The following is a 16,332-nucleotide window of genomic DNA, read 5'->3' as shown; positions in this document are numbered from 1 at the left end:
AAAGTATTCTGCTTAGGTTGAGATTTCTACTGTTACTTCTCAGCTTCACTTCTCTGTGTCTCATAGGTAATAAGGCAAGATGATATACTTAAGCACTCACCAAAGAACATGCACTCAACAAAAGAACCAATTATTATATCATTATCTCCATGTTGCTCATTTAGAAAGACAGTGCAGGAAAGATACCTGTGTACTGTTCATTTAGAAAGTACATAGCACATTTTTTTGTAATGATTCTTGAGTGAAAATGAATTTGCATTATGTACCAGAGTAATTCTGGTGTTATTTGTAAATTTATTATTATTATTTATTTTTCCAGCTTTATTAAAGTAGAAGTGAAAAATTAAAATTGTATCTATTTAAAGTATACCATTTGATATTTTGATATATGTATACATTATGAAATAATCACCATAATTAAACTATTCTTTTCTTTTGTGGTAAAAGTGTTTTAAGATCTACCCTCTTAATAAATTTCAAGTATATAATACTGGATTGTTAGCTACAGCCACACTGCTATACATTAGATCTCCAGAGCTTATTCATTTCACATACCTGGGATTTGTACCCCTTGACCAACATCTCTCAATTTTCCCCTCTCCCTGGCCCTTGGCAACCACCTTTCAAACAGAGAAGAGTAAAGGTTAAATTTTTCTAGTATAATATTTTATAAATATTGAACTATAAAGTAGCATTTTCATAGACTGTGCTTTCAAATACTCAGCATAGTGCTTCACCCATGGTAGGTATATTTGCTGAATCTAGTAATAGTCATGGTTATGGTACTACAAAGAACATACATTAAGTGTTCCACTGTGACAATTTTTGATTATGCCTAATGGGTATTGTCTGTCTTCAAGTAAAAATGTTTAAAAATTTATTCAAAGATTATTTTCTTTCTTAGGAAATGGAATGAACATCTGACAAAACTCTTGCTATTCAGACTGTCTGTGATAGCTGTGACTCAAATCACTTCTTGATGGCATACAATAGAATCTTGATAGAAGTTTCTGTGGAAATTCAAAATTTAGAACAATGTCTTAATGAGGAACATCTGATGCCCACCCATATCATTAGTATAGCCATCAGAAAATTCTATACAATATTTAAAAGCATTCCAGAAAGTTTATAGTGATTACTTAAATGTCATAAAGTAATAATTATCCAGTATTGAGCATTCTATTTCTGACATTGTTCAAGGAGCTATAGATAGACAGATCACTTCATTACATCATTCTGAATAAGTACTTGTTATCAAGGAAAGCAAGAGAGACAAACGAGTAAAGAGATGATAATACACTTCTGTTTCATGGAAAACATGGCCCACTGCCTTATACTGGGAATTTCTTTTAATAAAATAGTTTAAGCAATGGATTTTTTTTAACTTCTGGTAGATCTAAAGCATGACTGGCATGTGGTCTTGACTATCTCACTGCAGTCTAACCAGGATGTGGCCATCAAATAAATTCCAAATGCAAAGAGTGTATATTGATTCCCTGTCATAGAGGACATAGCTCGGTGCTAGGGACATAAATAAGATGAGAATTTAGGATTAGCACCCCCAGGAGCTAGAGGTTGGAGTGGGAAATGTAAGACAAAGATATAAGACACACATGCACATAAATTATAGAAAACAGAGTATCATGAGTTATAAGAAAGGAATAACTCAAAGGAAGGAAAAGTCATAACCAACTGACAAAGGGGCAGCAATCCCAAAAGCTTAATGTAGGAGGTAGTTTATGAGCTGAATGAACCTTGATGATAAGGGATGATTTTAATACACTTTTAAAATACAAATATTTACAACAGAATTGCATTTATTCCATTAATCAACAAATATTTACTGGGTGCTCACTATTATCAAGTATGTAGTTGTCATTAAAGATACAAATATGACTAAGTACTTGTTATCAAGGAAAGCAAGAGAGAGAAACAGGTGAACAGACGACAATACAATGTAGTCAATGGAGATGGAGAAGTATTCTCTTTACCTGGGGCAAGCAGGAAGTGGGGATTAAAGAAAGCCTTTGGGGAAGAAGTGATGAATGAATCAACTTCTTTAAGGCGAGTGGACATTATAGGACTCAGTCAAATGTAGGTCTGGGAGGTGGTCATGGGTTTAACATTTTATATGTTCAATCATTAACTGTTTATAAGTTACACCTCACCAAGCAAAAAACTCATGAGCTAAGAGAGAACATGAGAAATTCTGAAAAATGACATGAAAAATAAAAGCATAGCACTAAAATAAAAGTTTGGATTTATAGGTTGATCTATTATTCAAATGGTCAATTAATCTATGGCTAAAAGTAAAATGTGGAAAACAGGTCCTACATCAACCTGATTTCAGTTCATATAGTCAGTCATCAATTTAATGAGACTATTAATGAAGATGTAAGTCTAGAATGAAGATCCCAATGAGGCAGTCATCAGTATAGAGCTAGTACTAGAATATACGGGTGTGAATAAAATCCTCATGACGGTGGGTTTAGTGGGAAAGGACACAAAAGATTTGGCAAGAGTCAAGGAAGGAGCCTTGATTGGTAATATAGGGAAGAGGAGACCGAGGAGAGATTGGTGCCAAAAGTGCTCAGGAAGGAGAGAGTTTTAAGAAGAAAACGATCCATTGAGTCAAATGCTGTGGAGAGGTCAAGTAAGGTAAGCAGAAAAATGTTTCCTTAGATTTAGCTACAAAGAGGCCACTAGCATGTATGTATATCTTTGAAAATTCCAAAATATAATACTGTAAATTAGTTATGGGTCCATACATATGTAGTAAAAGTATTAAAGTATTGTCAGGGAAAATTCGTACCCACTCTCAGATAGCAGCTAATTCAAGAGCAGAACTGCAGTACTATACATCTCCATGAACCTATTTGACTGTTTTCTATGAATAGTGCCTATAGAGGTGAGCTACGTGATGATCCCATTCTGGGGAAATAGGAACTGAACCAACAATTAGTAGGAGAACGAAGTAGCCCTCAAATATATCTGCAGCTTTAAGAACAAAAAATGACAATATGTTAACATTTGTTAAATATGACTAGTGGTTGCATGGGTATTTGTATTATTCCTTATTCTATCTATATTTTTGAAACATTTAAATTATTTTTAAAAAGGGTGTTAGTAATACTTGCCTGGTTTCCTCCAAGTTTGCCTTAATGTGTTTTTTGTCTCTGCTGATTTTGCTTTGTTTTCTTTCATTGTAAAAAATCATACCTATGAGAGTTCCTAGATACTGGGTCCTGTGAGGATGCCAAGCAAATCATTAAACCTGGGGCTGGTCTCAAGGACCTCCTGACACACCTGGATTCAAAGTACTTTTACTTGAAAAAGTCTCTGATAGAGTCTGAAGAAATATGGGGCAGCCTGGAGGAACAAATCGCCTGGCAACCAACAGGTTCCTAGTTCAGATTCTTCAAGTTCATCTCTAAGATGCTGCTGTTGACTGACAGAAATGGAAGACCAATGAATCTTGATGACATAGATTCCAGTGAACCTCAGCTTAGAGATCCCAAGCCATAAGATAAAGATAACTACTAGAGGAAGACCAGCAAGCACATTTTTGAGAATGCGGTATAAGGCCTTTTAATAGACATGGAGTAGTTTATAAGTTGAAAACACTGGTATGTATTTTCAACTTCTTATAGTCTCTTCATGTTATAAACTTCTGAGTCAGATGCACCTAAGAACAAACCCCAAATCCATCACTAATTATCTACAGTTATGTCACCTTGGGAAAGTGACTTGACTTCTTTGAGTTTTAATGTGCTCATCTGTGAAATAATTTGTTATGAGTATTCAACAACACATACAGAATGACCAGCACAGAACTTGGTATATAATAAGCATTTAGCAAATACCATTTATACATGGTTTTGCATGTATTCCTGAGTATTATAAATTCTACATTCTGAGTTAAGAAGGCAGAACAAGGGCAGAAGTCAAAATTTCAAGCCACTAATCAAAACCAGTGGAGTTCCTGGGCGTTCAAGAAAAGGGAAAAACGAACAGAAGAATAAGTTTTGAGAGCTTTCAGAAAATAAATCTGTATGAATAACTTGGTAAAGCTGAGCATGAAAAAAAAAAACACATGACACAAAATGATTTGTGCAGACATTATTAACTGAAACAAACACCTAATATAAATTATAATTCAAGATGAAACATTACATACAATCTTTAAAATTTCATTTTAAAGATTCTTTGCTCGTTTCATGTTGGATTTTCATGTTTATTAACATATGTATTTATAAACTCTTCAATATGTATTATTTTTTAAAAAACTCATACCAAAGTCTTAATTTCATTGAAAAGTTAGTCATGTGGATTAAAATATTTACTAGAAAATTACCCTCTAGCTGTTATACTATGTGGTAAGAATCTTACTGTCATTCTTTGTAGTTGGGCTGAATCTTTTAAAGAAATTAAATTTATAATAGAACTCTTATTAAAGTTTTATTACCTAAGCAATATAGTATATAACTATCATATTCTATAACTAAACTGGATTAACTAATGACTCATTTGAGAATACTGTATATGCCCATATAATTTGCTCTATAGCACAGTAAGCAAAATTTCCAAACCATATAGTCCTCAGAATGAATACATCTTCTCTTTAATAACAGCTCTCTCTATCAGAGAGAACAGCAAATGCTCAGTTGCAGCATAGTACTTTCCAAGACAGCAATATTTATTTAGCTAAAATTGAATTCCTTGATTTACTGGAATTAAATTACTACTTAAGAACAGGAACAGTATTAATATACAACTTTCATTAAGATGCTAATTTATTTAACATTACTTAACTCTCCAGTGAGTACACATTCTACAAAGAATAGCATTCTGAAGTAATGCAATTGCTGAATATTCCCAACAGTGTAAGAATTGGACATAGTCTTTCAAATTGATTTGTAATGTCATTATACCAAAAGGCTAAGACTTATGCACTAGCCTACTTATTTTTCTTCCATGAGAAAATTAAAGATTCAAGTATAAATGACAAACTTGATCTTTCTATAACTGTGTACTTAGTTTTTGTATAATAGATTACACTGACAACTCTGTTATTTTGTCCCTAAAAATTGTAGAGATGTTAGTCATTGAGATGCAAATAAAAATCGAGATGCAAAAGATTATAGTGCTGGCACACAGATAAAATACAAAAGGTTATAATGCTGTAACACAGATAAAATAAAAATATTGTGTTGAAGCAATAAATAAATTTATGATGTGTGCAAGGTAAGATAAAGATCTAATTTAGATTGTTTTAAAATTACTATTTATCAGCATACTATTTACTAAAAATCCTTCCTCACTGGTCTATAATTTTATCACATAATCAAAATTTTATATACAAAGTTGTAAAGAAGATTATATAAATCACCTATAATCCCACCATCTAGAGAATAATTGTATTATATTTGGATAATTCTTTCCAATCTTATTTTACATATCTATTTCTTTAAAAAGCTCAAATCTTACTAATAATTTCATGTTCAGTGTTTTACTTACAATTATATAATAAAATGTTCCCCACATCATGAAAATTTATTTAAAAATATTTTTATAAACTATAAAGGAATATTTTCTACTGCCCGATAGCTAGACATTTTAGCTGTTTCTAACATTTTTTTCTATTGCAAATAACACTGAAGTAAATATCCTTTTGCTTACATTTTACCAATATCCTTGAAATTTTTCTAGGAATAGATTCATGAAGGGGAAGAACTGAGTCAAAAAAACGAACTTTTTAAAAGTTCTTAATACACATCACTAGTTTGCTAGATACTGACACACACATATGGTTTCATCTATCTAAGATGTATTTGGTTTATGTTGCAAGATAAAAATCTAATGATTATTGCATCTAGTCAGATGGAGAATATATTTGTATAACTAGGATAAGTTCTTAAATAAAATTGTTTTTCTCTTGCCTTCACATGAGGACAATATCTTGGCTTGTCAAAGATAACAAACTGTCTTCCACAAAATTCTGTGTACCTTTTTTTTTTATCATAAAAATCCAAAGCTAGCCAAAGTTTATACCTTTGTGGCCAGTGTTCTCTTTTTGTTTTTGTTTTGTTTTCTGACTGTTGTATGTTGATTCATTAGAATATTTTACACTCTTAAAATTCATAGATATTGCAAGGATGTGTCTAGATGCCTCCTTTTCACTAATTTTATCTGCAGCATGGCATGCCCTTTCAAAGGGTCTTTTCTTTGTAACTGAAGCCCTTTTAAAATTAAATTTAAATTAAATTATTTAAATTAAACTTCTAATGGTCTTGGTCTCTCTCATGAGAATGCCTATCATTCATAGTTGGCATTTTTTCAGTTTTTCCCATATCTATAGTCTTCTTTCTCCTTACTTTTATTTGCTTTTCCCTCTGCATTTTGCAAGACCATCTCAAACCTACCTCTAAAAATGAGATTAAGTGGAATCATATATGTCAGTGGTTCTCAACACTGGCTTTTTGTTCAAATCACTTGTGAAACTATAATAATAATAATAATAATAATAATAATAATAATAATAATAATAATAATAATAATAATAATATGGCTAGGCCTAGGGCTATCCACACTGCACAATTCATGAGCCAGTCTATTCCCTATTGGCAGTAACTGCTGGAGCTGTGCAATGATGTGGAACTGTCTGGGCCCCACTCTATGTCAATTAAATCAGGGTGTGCAGTAAAGCACTGATATTTCAAATTTTTTCTCCAGTGATCCCAGGGTGCAACCATGATTAGGAAGGCGGGAAGCCAATGGCATGTGCACAGGGCTTAGCGTGTGTTCTGAAACATACCGGTGCTCAGTGCATGTAAGACATCCTCAGTTTCAGCACTGGCATCACCATCATCAACTGATTATCCACAGTGTCAATTTAATTTTTAGCACAGATTTTAATCTATTTTTGCTGTTCTATTTTTTTATTCCTTCCTTACTCATCCTTCTGAATGTCTGCCTTTTGGCTGTCTATACCTGTTTCATGAAGACCATATCATTTTTATCCTTTTAAGGATGTCAAGAAATTTTCTAAACTTATTTTCTAATTTATATGCATTTTAAACATAAGGGCTCTATCCAGGCTCAGTTTTGCTAATGGACAAGACTTGTGGGTTGGCCCCATAGATTGCTCATAATGTTTCATCAGAACCTCCAGCTGGAGGATAGGCCAACATGCACAGGTCCTCAGCATGGCTCTGATGAGTTAGGAGGAGCTGTTAGAGAACCTCTCTCTGGTTCACTCCACAACATGGACTAAAATCAGAAATATTCCAACTTTATCAATTTTCCTTGATTTATCATTCAGCAACTATTTATAGAGTGCCATGCCACATGGGCAATGTCCTAGGTGCTGGGGTATTAATACAGGGGTGAGCAAGCTAGACTATGCCCCTGCTCTCATGGAGCTTACATGTTAATGCTGGAGTGGATAATAAATAATTACACACAAGAATAGGGTCCTTTCAAATAGTGCTATGTCATATTAGGAAAACAAAACAGGGTAGTATAAAAAAGGGTTTGGAGGGGAGCAACATTCACTTGCTGGAAATACACTTGTAAGTATGCAATGTGCCCTTACCAAGACTTGTGTCCTGCCATTTCACAGGACAAGATAAGCTGTCAAATGGATACAGAGAAGTTCTCTGGCTGCCTCAGGAGGCATTTGCAGAAGGATACTTACCCAGTTTTCTGGTTGGTCCAGAGCCCAGACCTCTTTGCCAGAAAGCAGAGAGTAATAATGAAATGTCTCTCTACTTTCCTTTGGACCACTGGGGCTTATCTTTTCCAAGTAAGAAAGTATCAGTTGCCAGCTACTTCTCAATTCTGTCCAAAACGTTGAATTAATGAAAATGTATTCAAGACTGACAAAAGTTTTACAGTAAAATTTAGTTGCGGGAATTATTATGTTCTCTTTTTCTCCACGTTAAAGGGCATTTTGTGAGAAATTGAGAATAGCAATATGTGTCCAAACTAGACCAGTGTGATTAAACAGTTCTCTCTTTCTGTGCTAAGGTCAGAAGCTCCACAAAGCAACCTTTTGCCTATGTTCCAAGACATTCAGGCTCTTCAGCCTACCCTCCTTTCCTATTTCTTTCTAATGTCACGGTATCTCTAGTTTTAGCCCCCATTGCATAGTCCACATTTCTGCCCATCTCTTCCCCATCCTAGGTGGATGTTTTAGTCCAGTTATCTCCTTGGCACTTTATTCCAGCTCCACCAGTCAATATTGTCCTTCATTTCATCTATGATTGCACAGTATATCACCTGCCAATCAATCCTTTCTGACTCCCTTACTCAAATCAAACTTCCATCGCAGCTGGCTTGGTCAGGCACCCTGAGATTCCACTAGTTTTTCAGAGGAGTTCAGATGACTAGCTAGGTTAAACCAGAGGTCCCATTAAATAGTTCAATTAAATGGCTTTCACTCAGTGTCTCTATCCTGGCTGTTGCCAAGTAGAGTGTTTAGGTATTTGAAAACATAGCAATGAGCAAGGCAAAAAAGGTCCCTGTTCAAATGGAAGTAATAGTCAAAGGAGAAATAGACAAGGCAACTAACTAGCAATTTTAAAACAGTGTGATAAGCATGGGGTGGAAAAATGAAGTGTTAACTGAAATCAGGCACCCATCTGAGATTTGAGCTGTATGAAAAGCAATTATCTAACCTAGGCCCTGATGGATGAATTGAGTAGGAGTGAGCAAAGACAACTGATGAGAAGGAAAGGGTTTTCTAGAAGCATTAACTTTTAACCATGATCATGCCCAGGTAATGAGATCAGCACAACTCTTCTGAGCAGACGGCTTCTGGGAGCTTGGGCAGAAATGTCTTCATTAGCTCTCAGGGCAAGAAGCCTTCATTGTCCTGAATGTGACAGAGAGGACTTCTTCATGTATTATTAGCATTGTTGTTAATTTTTTCATTCAGCAACTATACATAATTTCAATGCAGAACAAAATGCTGGGTGACAATACCAAGTATAGGGAGATATACTTCCTGCTCCCACGGATTTTACTGCTGCCTTGCATGTAGTGAGATCTTCTAGGCTATTTGGTTCCAGTGACCTCTGTGAAGTCAGTTTGGTGCAGCATTTTGATGGAACAAACCCACAAGTAGGTAAGCTGAGAATAAAATATATAGAAAGAAAAGAGGGCAGGATATTTTTTAAAAGACAGAAACAAAAAGGAAGAAGAGAACTGAGATAAGGGAAAAAAGGGAGAAAGAGAACAGAAATAATATACTTATGATGGAAAAAGACAAAGTGCCATGAAAAGCTTTCTCAGGCATAATAGGCTGTCTACCTTTGACACTATGATCTTTCTAATTAAGGGTTTGAACATCTAGTATGCCCAGCTCAGTGCCTTGTGCACATAGGTGCATGAAAAAAAATTTTTTTATGTGATGAGTTAAAGAAAATAAGCAATACAGGGTATTTTTAAGTGCTTAGGAGCTCATTTTCAACAAAAATTTTGTATGAATCTCACCATTGCCATGAAAACCACCTGTCTTCAAACTAGCATTCCAATGTTCCCTTTTGCCTTTAATTCCATTGTAAGTATTAAGACCCTAAATCAACTTATCCAACCTGAAAATCTCAAGAAAAGTACTCATTCTACTATAAACATTGTGCTGTTTAGTTATGAAATAAATGGCTTAATACTGCAATTAAAACCACAGTTGTCTTCTTGGGAGAAAAACTATTCTAACAAAAGAGCAAATGGGTAGAAAGTGTTACATAGGTACCTTGTATTATTTAGTAATTTAAATTTAAATCACAAAATATTTATGCAGCACTTGTTAAATACAGGGTCTCAAGCTCAATGCTCAATAGACATTACAGAGTTTAAAAAGACGAGGTGGCTGTAGCTCCTGCCCGTAAACAGGTTGTGATTTTCTTGTATAACAGAAAATAAAATAGTCCCATTATAAATTTTTAAATAAGAAGATTCTTATGCCATAAGAGAAGTGAAAAATACATGCAAAAGAAGGAATACGTTATATCAGGTTGTGGAATCAAGAGTCTTTACTGAAAAGATGACAATGGAGACCGTCTCAGAATATTACTAGAATTTAAAAAACTAAAGATGGATAAGAGACTACTCTAGGTGGGAGAAACAGTATAAACCAAAGGACAGAGGCAGAAATCTGACTTGCTCTTCAGGAAAGAAAAAAAAAATCTAGCTCATCTGGAGCCCTAGGTAACACAAAAGCCGAAGCGGGAGGGTCAGACCATGAATATGTCAGTGAAATCCACACACAATTCTCAAAATAAAAAAGAGCAATTGTATTTTTTATAAAAGAAATGATATCATAAGAGCTTGTCATTAGGAAGATTATAGGCAGCAATGTGTAGGATGGATTACAGCAGGGAAAGGCTTGAGCACAGAATCAAATGTAATAAACAAAAATAAAACAGTAAGTGTTGAGATTTGAGGGGGCCAAAGAGTTACCGCCCTCTTTGATCAAGTTCCGGATCAACTGAAATTGATCATGGAGGTGGCAGATGAATACAAAAAGTGCTGAAGGTCATGGTTTAGGGGTGCGGCAACAATGAACTTCCTAATATAGACTCCTACCATTAGATAGACTTTTCTATACGGAGAATGCTTTACAAAATCAGAAAGGCAAAAAACTGGAGGGGTTAAACTAACTGCTGAGGACCTTCCCCAAACATACGAGGAAACGACAGAGTTAGGGCCAGATAGAGGACTAGAGAAGTATAGTGGAGGAGCTCTCTGTACAAGAAGTTGGCAAAAATTGTTCCTTCATCCCCAACAGAAGGGCTTGTATTTTCTTGGGAGGTAAAAATGATAGCTGACATTTACTACCAGCAAAAGGACTTGCTAAGTGGTTTACCGACATTGTCTCATCTAGTATTTAAAAAGCTCTAGGATACAGGCAGTGTTACTATTTTCATCTGGCGGAGTTGAAAGGATAAGTAAATCGGGTAAGACGACACAGCGCACGGTGTCAGATCCTGAATAGAACCTAAGGCCTTGTGGTTCCTAACGTCTATGCCAGGAGACGTTAGGAGAGGGCTTTGGGAAATGCCTGCTCTTCAGGGTACAGCTTGAGAACAAGGATTCCAGGAAGGAGTCAAGTAACTGGAATAGCGCACTACCAGGGACCCCGAGTAGAACAAAAACAGCTGTTTGGATCTTCTTGTCATGAAGACACAGAAAAGCGTTTCAGTAGACTCAGGGAGATGAAAGCTTGAATAGAGACACAGGAAAGAATGAGTACTAAGCAACAAGTGTGCATTTTCAAGAAGTGTAGCAAATGAAGGAAAGGGGAGTGACAGTATGATCGCTTGTGGGACTAGAAAACGTAAGCCAGGATGTGTCGGGGTAGTTTGTTACAGCATCAGAGAACACTTATAAAAAGAGAAGAATCTTCCAGGGGAGAAAGACGATTTGAAGATTTAAATGAGAGGGTACTAAATTAGAGGACTTGGGTTCCAGAAAAGGCAAGAGGGAATGAGTCTGAGAGACACGAAAAACAATATGCCTTGAAATCAGAGGCTTCTACTGGTGGAGAGACAGAGGGTTATTTGAAGGGAGAGAAATAAGGAGTCTCAACTAGCACAGGCCTCAGATACAAATGAGAGAAATCACTCCAGGGTTTGACAAGGACAGATTAAGCACCAAAGGCTTGAATACAGGGGGACTGTCACAGTTCCCCCTTGGAAATGGGATAGGGAATCAATAAAAAGTAAATACAAGATTGCTGAGCAGTAAGGACCAGGGGAGGTAAGCTAACATGCATGTATAGTGGATCCTGTCAGTTGGGGAAAGGAGGCTCTTCTGAAATGGCTTTAAAAAAATAACATTTTAAACTGATAAATTCTCTAATTGTCTCGTGTTTGAAGCATATAAACAGATTCAAGGCCTTTTGGTGGAAACTATTATGAGCCTAATGCTTTGTAACTATCTCACCCCAGCCCCACCACACACACACACACACACACACACACACACACACACACACACACACACACACACACACACACACACAAATGAAATAAAGAACTGAGCCAATTATTTTACTAATTCAAGCTCCTAAACCCCCAAACTAACTGACTCAATATTTTAGATCAAAATATATTTTTGTTCTGAAAGAAAGCCAAATAGCTCTTTCAATACAGGGAAAATTAAGAAAAGGTGTGCTTAATCTTCTAAGTCTTATTCCAGAGAGCAGCAGCAGATGTTGTGTGTGGAACAGAAAATTATTCCATGCTATTTCAAGAAGGGACTCTTAGTTTTGCTGAGGCTTAAAGTCATATCTTATTCTCTTAATTATACTATTTCTTCTTCAATACTGGTTTTCTTTATACTCCACTTCTCTTAAAAATCCTGATTTTTTGGTACAACTCCATTCTTTTGGGAAATACGATTAATATTATGTCATTAGGTCAATAAAATGAAAGAGGCTTCAGATATCTTGGTCATTCAGTTACTGTCTGCAATTTTATTTGATGAGAGAGGAGGAAGCAGAATAAAGGGAGAGAGGTGGTGTGAAAACTTGACATTTATAGAGTATCTATGACTTGCTAATATTATATACACTGTAATAAAATGTTTTTAGCCTATGCATTGCAACCCATTCATAAGTCGTAAAATCAACTTAGTGGTCCATGACAGAGCTTGTAAAAAGTGAAATAGAATAAACTAATACAGAACATAGTATAACACATATACTAAGAATAAGTTCAGTTTAGAGAAAATTTTGTCTTGGTTACATATAAACACACATATACAGATATATCTGTGAACCCTAGGCCATGATGTAAAATATACTTCTTGCTGTGTATTATGGTTAAAACAGTTCCAAAGTCATCAAGTTTATGGGCCTCCTTCAAGTTATCACTTTAATGTTTTTGGCTAGCAAGAATCCATTCCACTTTCCCCAGCATCCCAATTTTCTGCTGAGGTCTGGTTGAGATAGAAATTCCCAGATCAGCCTCCTGGTATTGAAGCTGGAAGGAGCCAAATCAGCCAACTGAATCCTGTCTCCTGGGACTTAGAGTCTTGAGCAGGTGACACAAGAATGAAAAACATAAATAGCTGGCACACACCCATTCTAGTGGTGACATCCAGATCACTCTGTTTAGGCAGTGAAGCCATTTCTGTGTTTCCTGCTGCCTTAGTTTCTGCCCGTTGCCGCCCATTGTCTAGCTTCATGTCAATATGTTAAGTCCTGACTTCCTTCTGATAAATCCTTTTTTGCTCATTAACCAGAGTTACTTTTTGTTATTCTAATGAAAGAACTCTAGACTTATACATATATGTGTCATCCTTTTTCAAACCTCAAAACTATTTCGTGATGTAGGTATTTTTATTTGACTAGTGGGAAAAGTGAGATACATAATGATCTGGTAATTTTGCCAAAGGTCATCCTTGCAGGTATGGAATTCAGACTACATCACTATCACTTTTAAAGTTTATTTGTTTTCTATTAAATAATGCACATTGAGCTGGCAGTAGCAGACAGTGATATATTTCATACGTAGAATAATTTCATGCAGAGGATTTGTCAGGGAATAGTTCTTATTTTATTTGAGTGAATCAAAATCAATAGTTTTCTATTAACTTCAAGATAAAGTTCAACACTCTTGAGATTTAACAGAAGGCCTTAAGATTATACATATTGAGAGAAAATATAGCTTAGATTATTTTTCTGATATTTTCATTGACTTTAAGAAAAAGAATTTTATCATCCTATTAACTGCATTCTCCTAGCAATAAACCGGAGTTCTGGAACTCTCAAGATCTATCAAATGAAGGTGGACAGCTCAAGAATTATCCAAGCACCAGAGTCAACAAACAAAAGAGAGATTGGATAATTCAGCTGAACAGCCCTATTCTTCATCAACATTTTAAGTTCAGCTCCTTCATCCCTCTAAGCCTCCTCTTCACACACACACACACACACACACACACACACACACACACACAAAGACACTCAATCAATCATTCATTCATGTTAATTCTTTTTGTTACTACCCCTTCATACACACCCCATTAGTACAGTCCGTTGTTTCCTTCAGCTTGCACTATTTCTAAGGCTTTTTAAAAAATGTATAGTCAGTTACAATGCATCAAGTTCTGGTGTACAGCATGATGTTTCAGTCATAGATATGCATACATATAATAATATAATTGTTTTCATATTATTTTCATTATAAGTTATTATAAGATATAGAATATAGTTCCCTGTGTTCTACAGAAGAAATTTGTTTATTATCTACTTTATATATAATAGCACATATTGAACTCCCAATTTATCCCTTCCCACCCCCTTTTCCCCCAGTAACCATAAGATTACTATCTCTGTTAGTTTGTTCCTGTTTTGTAGATAAGTTCATTAGTTCTTTTTCTTTTTAGAATCCACTTATGAGTGATATCTTATGGTATTTTTCTTCTCTTTCTGGCTTACTTCGCTTAGAATAACAATCTCCAGGTCCATCCATATTGCTGCAAATGGCATTATTTTATTCTTTTGTATGGCTGAGTAGTATTCCATTGTGTGTGTGTGTGTGTGTGTGTGTGTGTGTGTGTGTGTGTGTGGCAACTTCTTTATCCAGTCATCTGTCGATGGACACTTAAGTTGTTTCCATGTCTTGGCTATTACAAATAGTGCTGCTGTGAACATTGGGGTGCATGTAACTTTTCAAATTTGAGTTCCTTCCAGATATATGCCCAGGAGTGAGATTGCTAGATCATATGGTAAGCCTATTTTTAATTTTTTGAGGAATCTCCATACTGTTTTTCATAATGGCTGTACCAAACTGCATTCCCACCAACAGTGTAGGAGGGTTCCCTTTTCTCCACACCCTCTCCAGCAGTTATCGTTGTGGACTTTTGAATGATGGCCATTCTCACTGTAGTTTTGATTTGCATTTCTCTGATAATCTATTGCTAAGGCTTTTAACTTGTACCCCTGAGTTAAGCCTCAATTTCCTTGAATCCATGTTTTCCATTGCTGATGGAGCAGAGCATGGTTCTCTATTATCCATGTTTAAGACTTCTTATAGGCTTTATATTATTTAAAGAATACATTCTAATATTCTTATTTTAGTATATAGTAAAATTCATCAATACTTTAAAGCTCAGAGTTTCCCAAACATATTATATGGTTTTCTATCCATGCATTTGTGCATGTTATTCCACTGTGTGAAATGCTTTCTCAATATGCTCTCCTGGAAAAATCCTATTGATCCTTCAAAACCCAGTTTTGAGGTTACCTCCTCCAGGAAGTCTTCCCAAATATTTTCTAGCACCATTAAAAAATTAATCACACTCTTCTTTATTATCTCTATTTCTTGCACATATAGTTTGTTGCCCATTCATTTATGCAACAAGTATTTTGCTGAAGCACTGTTCTAGACTTAGGAGATATACTAGTAAAAAATACACACAAAGCTATCTACCTTCACAAGGCAAGAAAATCAATAAGAAAAAATAAGTAAAATATATCAAATGTAAGATAGATATAACTTCTTGGAAATATCAGTGGAGAGGGCGACAACTTTATGAGGGTGGTCAGGGAGAGCTTCACTGAGATGCATTTGAGAAAGGACGTAAGAGATTCAGGCATGTGCCTTGAGAATGTCTGAGGATGTGCATTTCAGGCAGAGGGAACTATAAAGGCCAAGATGCTCAAGTAGAAATGCACTGGAAAAAATCAAGAAAGAGCTGGAATCAGGGTTAAAAGATGTGGTCAGAGAGGAATAGATCATGGAGGATTTGGCATGAACTTAGAATGAAATGGGAAGCCACTGGAGAGATCGAAGTGGATAAGAGATATGATCTGAGTAGATTTATAAAGATCACTCTGCACAAATTCTCCCTCATCCATATGCCCAAATCAAATGCTAAGACCAGATTAGACAGACAAGGTGTCTTTACTTTTTGTGATGCTTAAGAACAACTGCAAAAACAGATCATCTGGTGCTTTTGGCCTAAGGTAGTTTCCAACTAAGAACTGCCAGATAAATACAGCAAGTCTGTCCCTCACTTCTAACATTTGAATTTTAGGTCACAAATAATTCAAAGGAGAATAATGTATGATCTACTTTCTCTAGGGCTGCCCGTTTGTAAATGTGACACTCATACCTGAAAATAAAGTTAATGCAAGGACAAACATAAAAGGATCTTGGGGCTAGAAAAGCACTATGCAAAGAGGATTGGGAAACTAATTTGGAAGTTATTTCACTGATGGAGCTTTAGGGATTTAAGTCAATTAAAATTAGAGTGGGAGAAAGAAGGGATAATGCTATGGTGTTGATATTTAAGATGCCTGTTTGTGAGAGAGTTAAGAAA

The 16,332-nt window shown here is 35.5% G+C and overlaps 1 protein-coding gene across 1 annotated transcript in view; it reads right to left on the bottom strand.

Moving 5' to 3' along the window:
* The window catches only part of GRM1 (glutamate metabotropic receptor 1), a 348,538-nt gene that overhangs the window by 132,244 nt on the left and 199,962 nt on the right, over nucleotides 1-16,332 (bottom strand). The window lies entirely within an intron of this gene.

Source organism: Camelus ferus, chromosome 8 (genome assembly GCF_009834535.1).
Source record: "Camelus ferus isolate YT-003-E chromosome 8, BCGSAC_Cfer_1.0, whole genome shotgun sequence".
Lineage (NCBI taxonomy): Eukaryota > Metazoa > Chordata > Mammalia > Artiodactyla > Camelidae > Camelus > Camelus ferus.
This window is presented reverse-complemented; position numbering and strand designations above follow the sequence as displayed.